This window comes from Cherax quadricarinatus, chromosome 35, assembly GCF_038502225.1.
Source record: "Cherax quadricarinatus isolate ZL_2023a chromosome 35, ASM3850222v1, whole genome shotgun sequence".
NCBI classification, from domain to species: Eukaryota; Metazoa; Arthropoda; class Malacostraca; order Decapoda; family Parastacidae; genus Cherax; species Cherax quadricarinatus.
Window position 1 is genome coordinate 29,340,835 of NC_091326.1, and position 8,804 is coordinate 29,349,638.

The 8,804-nt window shown below is 40.2% G+C and overlaps 1 protein-coding gene across 1 annotated transcript in view; it reads right to left on the bottom strand.

Annotated features, from left to right (window-relative positions):
- The window catches only part of LOC128686274 (uncharacterized), a 44,910-nt gene extending 41,584 nt beyond the window's left edge, over positions 1-3,326 (bottom strand). The window contains exon 1 of the mRNA XM_070091483.1: positions 3,138-3,326. The gene's annotated coding sequence lies outside the window, so the exon portion shown is untranslated. The remainder of the gene's footprint in view (positions 1-3,137) is intronic.
- Between the last annotated feature and the right edge of the window lie 5,478 nt (positions 3,327-8,804).

Genomic DNA, 8,804 nt, shown 5'->3' on the forward strand with positions numbered 1-8,804 from the left:
GAGGATAATTAACAGCGTGCTGGTGATGAGGATAATTAACAGCGTGCTAGTGATGAGGATAATTAACAGCGTGCTGTTAATTATCCTCATCACCAGCACGCTGTTCACTGGTGATGAGGGTAAATTATCAGAATGTGGGTAAATTATTAGAATAACAAAAGATTCAATCTGAAATCGCCATGAAGAATAAGAAATTCTCTCGTAGACTGAGTCATAGCTTACTGATATTCAGTAGAAAGATTCCATTAATTGGGTCAAAACAGATTGAAACTCATTCACAAGCAGCCTTCCGCAAGGCTCAGTGTTGGGTCCCTTATTATTGACAACTTTTATTATCAAACTAGAGTGGAGAGGCAACGTGCCGACAAGTACATGATAAAGACACAGACAAAAATGTAATTCATTATTATTAACAGTATCGCTCAACAAGAGCTTTACAAAGTCACGATAAACAGCTTGAGTGAAACGGCGGAATTCCAATAGAAGTTCTCGCTGTTTCATGCGTGTTTTTCATTAACAATCAAAAATGATACCATAAGTAGCGGCATACAAAAGTGAATTTCATTTTGATTTAAATAAGTTGGTGCCGTCAAAAATGGGGCAGATGCGATTCAACACGTGTCAAGCGCATGGTTCTAATCCTAGGTAGAAAATGCCTTATCATCTATAAACAAGTGGGACAATCTGCCAGATAGTGTCGGTGAGGTTATTAGTAAGTTTATTCAGGTATACATAAATACAGTTACATAGATTATCATACATAACAACATATGTGTAGAGAACCTGGGATAACCCAAAAAAAGTCAAAGTGACTTATTTCCATTTGGGCCCTTTTAATACCTTTTTATTATACTATAAAGGAAATAATATCTTATTATACTAAATTATACTAGGAATAAGGTATAATGAGTTATTTATATGTACATGTGTGTTAGCTAAAAAAATAAAACAATAATTCTCCTCCCTTTCTGTCGCTACATTCATCAGGCACCTTTTGGCTGTCTTCTTGAACTCGCTCATACTATTACTGTCTTTGACATGTGCAGGCAGTCTGTTCCATTTTTTTATTGCTGTACAATAAAAGGTGTTTGAAGTCTGGCCACTGACTGTGGGTACTACAAAGTTGTGTTCTCTCCCCCTAGTGCTACAATTGTTTTGGTTCTCAACCTTGACAAAATTAGCAGCAAGATATTCTGGACACTGTTTGCGAGCAATTTGCAAACTTGATTTAACTTCAGTTGTTTTACTCTGTCTTCAATATTCAGCATATTCAATTGTTGTAATTCATCCTGGCCTACATGCTCTCTTGGACCCAGGTCCAGGATGAATCTTATCATTTTGTTCTGGGTGACTTGCAGTCTATCTATCTTTCAGTTTCTTTTTTTTTTTTGTCAAGGCTGTGTACCATGAAGAGCAAGCGTAGTCCATATGACCTTGTATAAGAGCTAGACATAGGGTCATGCGAGCCTCAGTAGGTAGACACTGTGCTTGTCTAAAGAGGAATTTCAGTCTGATATTCGCTTTCTTTACTACACTCTTCCCTATCAGTTCTCCTGGCATGCATGGGTCATAGGGGATCCCCAGATATTTTACTGAGGAAACTGAAGTGATGGGCTTCCCATTACACTGGACATTAAAATTATTTACCCTTCTCAGTTTATGTTTCGTGCCAAAGAGTATGGCTTCCGTTTCCCAATATGTAACGATAGTTTGTTGTCTACTAACCATTTGCTGCAGGACTCCAGTTCCAGTGTTATTACGTTAGCTAAATCTTGTGAGTCTTTACCTGACACTAACAGAGCACTGTCATCCGTATACACTGATGGGTATGCCGTTTACATAACATTGAAATAATGAGGGACCCAGAATACTACCTCGGGGAACTCCATATGCTATCGGCATGGGTTCTGATTCTGTTTTGTTGATTTTGATAATTTGTTCCCTGTTGCTAAGATAGGACTTAAACCAGTCTACGGAACCTATGCCGATAGCTTGAAGTTTCTTACATAATATATTTTGGCTGACAGTATCGAAGACCTTTTGCAAGTCAAAGGTTACCATACCTATGAGATTACCCATCGACATTTCAATTCCCATGTAATCCATCAGATTAATTAGGGAGGTATGTGTTGAGTAAGGTCTCCTAAAGCCTGAATGGTAACTATGAATAATGTTGTTGTCATTAAGGTACTTAACTACTTGACATTACACAGCCCTCTAGAATTTTAGATATTATACTGAGTATACAAACAGGCCTATAGTTGCTGACATCCGACCTGCTATCTTTCTTGATGACAGGAGTAACTCTGGCCTCCTTGAACCCCTCCGGTACGGCACTTGTGATGAAGGACAAATTTATTATGCGAGCAATGGGTATTTGCGTCTCAGAGGCACCATCTTGTGGGAACTTAGACGGGATGCTATCTGGGCCGGTGCTCTTAGTTGCGTTAAATATATATATATATATATATATATATATATATATATATATATATATATATATATATATATATATATATATATATATATATATATATATATATATATATATATATATATATATATATATATATATATATATATATATATATATATATATATATATATATATATATATGTCGTGCCGAATATGTAAAACTGGTCAATTAGCAAGAACTCATTTAAAATTAAGTCCTATCCAAAATTTTCTCTTATACGTTAATGTAAGAAATTTTAATTTTGCACCTAAAGAATCTTAGAAAACTTGCCTAACCTTATTATAACAAGCGCAATTTATTTTAGCCTAATCCTAACAAATATATTTTAAATACGTTTACAGTAATTTAATACTATGCAGACACAATGAAATATATTTTTTTCGTTGGGTTTAGAATGATTTTTGCGAAATTATTGCATACACAAATTTTCACTTGTCTTATATGGCAAGATGAGCGTTGCTATTTAAGCCAAGATCGCAAGTTCTGCCTATTCGGCACGACATATATATATGTATATATATATATATATATATATATATATATATATATATATATATATATATATATATATATATATATATATATATATATATATATATATATATATATATATACGTATATATGAATGTAGGATTAAAAGAAAGCATTTCAAATACCCACTTCTTCCAGAAGAAAGAAAGCGTCCAGCAAACTGAGACGACCAAGCTTGATAATACTTAGAGCAGCAGAAGCGGGAGGAACAGTATCACCAGCAGAGCAGAAGCAGCGTCTAAGTTCACAGCTCTCGCAGCAGAAGGAACAACAGTATGAACAGTTGGAGTCCACAATACTTATGTCGAGTCTGAGACCTTGAGACTACTGTGGGAGTCAGAATGGTTCTCATGTTTGCTAACTCATGTGATCACAGTTGCCAACTTTCATGACCTAACATTAAGAAGTGTATCACCAGACACTATTTACTATTTGTTTTATTATTTATATTCTGAGTAGATAGTCATATCGTGCTTATACTCAAGCTGCAGCTTAGTGCTAATACTCAAGCTGCAGCTTAGTGTTAACACTAAAGCAACAGTTTAGTGCTTATTTTCGAACCTTACACAGGAATATTAATAAATATGCTGTTGTTATTTTCACCGGCAGGAAAGATAGGTATCCCTGAAGCCCACATGATAGGTATCCCTGAAGCCCACATGATAGGTATCCCTGAAGCCCACATGATAGGTATCCCTGAAGCCCACATGATAGGTATCCCTGAAGCCCACATGATAGGTATCCCTGAAGCCCACATGATAGGTATCCCTGAAGCCCACATGATAGGTATCCCTGAAGCCCACATGATAGGTATCCCTGAAGCCCACATGATAGGTATCCCTGAAGCCCACATGATAGGTATCCCTGAAGCCCACATGATAGGTATCCCTGAAGCCCACATGATAGGTATCCCTAAAGCCCACATGATAGGTATCCCTGAAGCCCACATGATAGGTATCCCTGAAGCCCACATGATAGGTATCCCTGAAGCCCACATGATAGGTATCCCTGAAGCCCACATGATAGGTATCCCTGAAGCCCATGTGATAGAAATATCTAATAATGCTTCGTCTTAACTCACACTTATATTGGAATACTTGAATAACCCTATTATTTAATTTTACTGAGCCTTCACTTAAATATTTACACCTTGTTTACTGAGGAGAATGAAGCTTATGTCAGTCCTGTTGATGTAAACAATGTAGTGAACCATACCACTAACTCACTTAACACACACAAGTTCCATTCTGAGAAGTTATCACCACTTCCATTATACGCAGTTTGAACCAAAGGTTGTTATCATCATAAATAACAATGGGAAACTGAACACCATGGTTCATGGTCTACTGTACAATTTAAAACACTATTTCTTGTCATGTACTAAAACCCACAATCGGGATATTATTAAAACTTGGCCATTAAGGAGGAGAGTTTGACACAACAAATACATGAGAGTTACATAAAATGAGATATTGGAACACTTGAGATCAGGTGATTAAAATAACTGACACAAGGATAGAATATCCACTTATTTAGTGTAGATTCCACAAGCAGTTAACTACTCTACACAGAATCACTCCAACCAGTGAGGCGCTGCTGCCCAATCATCAGTGCATGATTGTCCTCATCGCTCTCAGGCCTTGTGGACAGGCTGCGCAGTAGCTCCTGAATCAACTGGTTTACTGCGAAGTTTTCCTGTTTTGGAGCAATTATCATGGCGGAACGAAATGGTCGCCAGGTGACCACTGTATGTGTTGAATTAGTTCGTGGCTCACTTACAGGAACAACAATGCAGGTGTTACTGCCTACGATCATCGGTGAGGTATATGGCATTCCAAATGACGAATTATATGGAGTGGCCATCAATGGTATTACATGGATTTTCATCAAGTTTAAAGAGGCGGGCTTCTACACTAGCATCGTCAATAAATATCAAGAGAAACGGCTGGCTGTGAACACTATGGTGGAAGTATGTCTACATGATGTGTCAAGTTATGTAACGTGGGTGAAGGTCAGAAATGTTCCATTTGAGGCGACGGAGCATGATGTGGTGGCAGTGTTCAGTAACTATGGAAAAATCCACTCAGCTGAGTTGGGGGTGTGGAAAAATGAACCTTATGAGGGGCTGCCTGAAAGGTCATTTACGCTGAAAATAACTTTGAGGCAGTCTATTTCATCGTATGTCCTCCTGGATGATTTCAGGACTCAGGTCTATGTGTACTACTCTGGACAGTGGAAGACTTGCAGATTATGTGGGTTTTTTGAACATATGGCAGCTCAATGCCATAAGAAAGCAGGAAGGAGGGACCAGTTACCATTGCTTATACATCAGCGGAATGGTATGGATACGTCGGAGACAGGAGTACGACCAACCAAGACACCTTGCTGTTGGAGTGAAGAAGTTGATAGGACAGAGGTGGAAATGGGTGGATGTGTAACTTTACCAGGTGACATGGGGAAGGCAACATCAACGACGAGATTGAGTGATGACGAGTGTGCAAGCCAACAGGATGACTTACTGGAGGAGGTTCTAAGCTCCTTTCTGAATGAAGTTGAGGGTAAGTATGGAGGTTGCAAAGAGTAACCATGTACCGGTAAAATCGCATCAAGATCTGGTGATTGGGGATGCTTTGTGCACTAATGGTAATGTGCACACAGTTGTGGCAGAAGTCCACAGTGAGGAAAAGACAGATGAAGTGGTGTGTGGGGAAGGAAGTTCATGTAAGAGAATGGCAGGAATGTCGGAGATGGACGATGTTCTCACTCCAGGTCAAAGATCAGGAGTAAAGTCTTGGAAGAAGGAAGTAAGCCACATGGGGAGTGAAGGGAAGGGTAATGAAAGGATGAACAGTTCTAGGGATAATGGGGGGATAGGGGGGTAAACAAGCAATCGGCCAAAAAAGAATCTATTCAGCAGGACAGTATAGTAGGACTAGTACCGAGGCAGAGGAGTAACCGCCGCTTTTAAAATAATGTCAATGGATTGAGGAATGAAGTGAAACATGTTTGGATGGAATGATTCTTATGGAGGTATAACGTGGACGTATGTTTTATACAAGAGCATAATTATAAGGTAGGCTGTGCATTGTTATTAAAAGGATATAAATTGTATGTAAGTGGGTCTGTTCGGTTAAAAGGCAGAGTGGCTGTAGCTGTGAAAGAAAACGGTCCCTTACATATTATAAAGTGGGAAGAAGGGGGGGAGGGTGGTGAGAGTGGATGGTGAGCAGGGAGAATCTAGGGTATGTTTTGTAGGGGTTTACATGCCAGTGGAGAACACAGTCAAAGTAAAAGAGGATTTTGTAAGAGACATCTAGATGTATCATTTAAGAGGTTTACCTCTAGTCACTATAATTGGTGGGGATTGTAACTGTGTAATAAGGGGGCGGACGTGGAGCCAAGGGGGGTGGAATGTGTGTTAGGGGCGTTATGTAATGTGCTGCAGGATGTGGGGGTTAGGGATGTGGTGGGGAGGGATGCTTGGCGAATAGATTTTACTTTTGTTAGACGAGGTTATTCAGTGAGGTTAGATAGGATTTATACATCGGAGGCAGTTAGTGTGAGAGAGGTGAAAACATTGGATGTGGGGTTTTCCGATCATAGGGCGGTTTTGGCAGAGCTGGATTGGGTGGGTGTGGTAAAGATACATTCTGGTTTCTGGAAGTTAAATGCAAGGCTAGTGAGGAGTGAGGTGGTGAGTGCGGAGTTTGGTGAATGGTGGAAACATTTGTGGAGGGCAAGGGATGGGGCAAAGAGTATCTTGGACTGGTGGGAAAATAGGGCTAAACCTGGTATAGCAGGTTTTTATAAATATAAGGGAAGGGAGGAGTCGAGGTGGAGGTATGGTTTACAGAATTATTTGGAACAGCAGCTCAATGAGTGTTATGAAAGAGGGGGGCCACAGCAGCTCAAAGACATATTATTGCTCAGAGATTAATTAAAGGAAATACATAATGAAAGATTTGATGAAATGAGGGTAAGGGCAGGGATGGATGCAGTACTATGGGGAGATAAGCCTTCGGGAAGTGTGTTGAGAAATTTTCGAATCAGGCAACAGAAGTCCACTATTTTACATTTAGAGATTAGTGAAGATTTGGAAGGGTATAACAAGGGGCAAATGCTAGTGACAACTGATGGAATAAGTAATTATGCTGATTATTGGTTTAAAAGGAAATGGGCGAAAAGTAACATTCGGATAGGTAGCGAGGAAATGGGGGGTACAAACCTGGGGGAAATGTAGGGAGAAAGTAGTTGGGATGGATGGAGTAATTGGTATGGATGAAGTGAAAGAGGCGGTGTTCAATTTAAGAATGGGGAAAGCTCCTGGAATCAATGGGATTTCCAATAATTTTTATAAAGTTCAATGGGACCACATAAAGTATTGTCTGGTTCAGGTAATGAATTGTATGCTGCAGGAAGGACACAGAGGACGGGTGTGGTCGTACTAGTCAAGAAAAAGAAGGAGTGGAGAACACTGAGCACGTACAGGGCCATATCTTTAATATGCACTGACTATAAGATTTTTGCGAGGATACTAGGGAATACGATGAAGTGGGTGACAGGTGGTATTGTGCATAAGGGTCAGTTGGGAATTCCGGGTCGTACCATGAGGGATGGACATAGTTGGATTAGGGAATTCTTAAAGGGTTGCAAGGGGGGAGGAATTTTGGCATTGATTGGGAGAATGCATATGACCGTGTTAATAGGGAGTTCCTGGTAGCTAATTTAAGATGTCTGGGTTTTGATGAAGGTATTGTAAGGTGGGTTGAGATACTGTATCTAGGAGCGGTGATACAGGTGCAAATAAATGGTAGGTTGGGTAGCATGTTGGAAATGGAGAAGGGTCTGAGACAAGGGTGTCCTATGTTTCAAATTCTGTTTGCATGTATGCAACACCCGTTTTATGAAATGGTTGAAGAAAAAGCAAATTCACAAGGGGAGGGGGAGGGGCTTACAGAGGTAGTAGGATATGTGGACGATACAACAGTACTGATAGATGGTGTAGAAGGATTGAGAAAGGTTGGGAGGGTAATGAAGATTTTTGGGGAGGCGTCGGGTATGAGAGTCAACAGAGCTAAATCGAAATTATTAGAGATAGGGGATTGGGTGGGGGATAGAATGGGGTTGGAGTTCGGATGGGAAGTGGCAGAACAGCTGAAAATTTGTGGAATTCTCTATATGGCTGATGAGCAGGAGGCTCAACGTGCAAACTCGGAATTGGTGGGAGAGAAAGTTGTGCAGAGGATTTGGAACCTAAGAGCGAGGGATGTTACTTTAATGCAAAGGGCAATAATAATTAATTCATTGGTATATAGCAAAGTGTGGAATGTTGCTGTGGTGTATCCTTTATGAGGGCAGGAGATTCAAGAGATACAGAGAAGGGTGCTCCGTTATGTTTGGGGTTTTGGAAGGGCATGGCTCAGTAAAGAGGTGGTCATGAGGAATGTACGCAGAGTGGGAGTAGGACTTTTGGCGCTGGGGCCGAGAGTAAAGGCAATGTATGTTAAACAGAGGTTCGTATGGGAGGGGGGGGTAAAAGGTGTGAGAGAGGGGAGAGTGATGGAAGATGTCCGACGTAGGTGGGGAGGAAAGGAATTAATGGAATGCGAGACTATGCTCAGGTTATTGTTAGTCGTAGGAGAGGTAGACAAACTTAGGGTTGGAAGGTTGGTAGAGATGAGTAGAAAACCAGGAATCATGCAAGGGGTATTGGTATGCCCCTTGTATGATTGGGGTAAGATTTGGTATGAGATCCAGAAGCTTAGATTAATGCCGAGGGTACGGGAATTAGTTTAT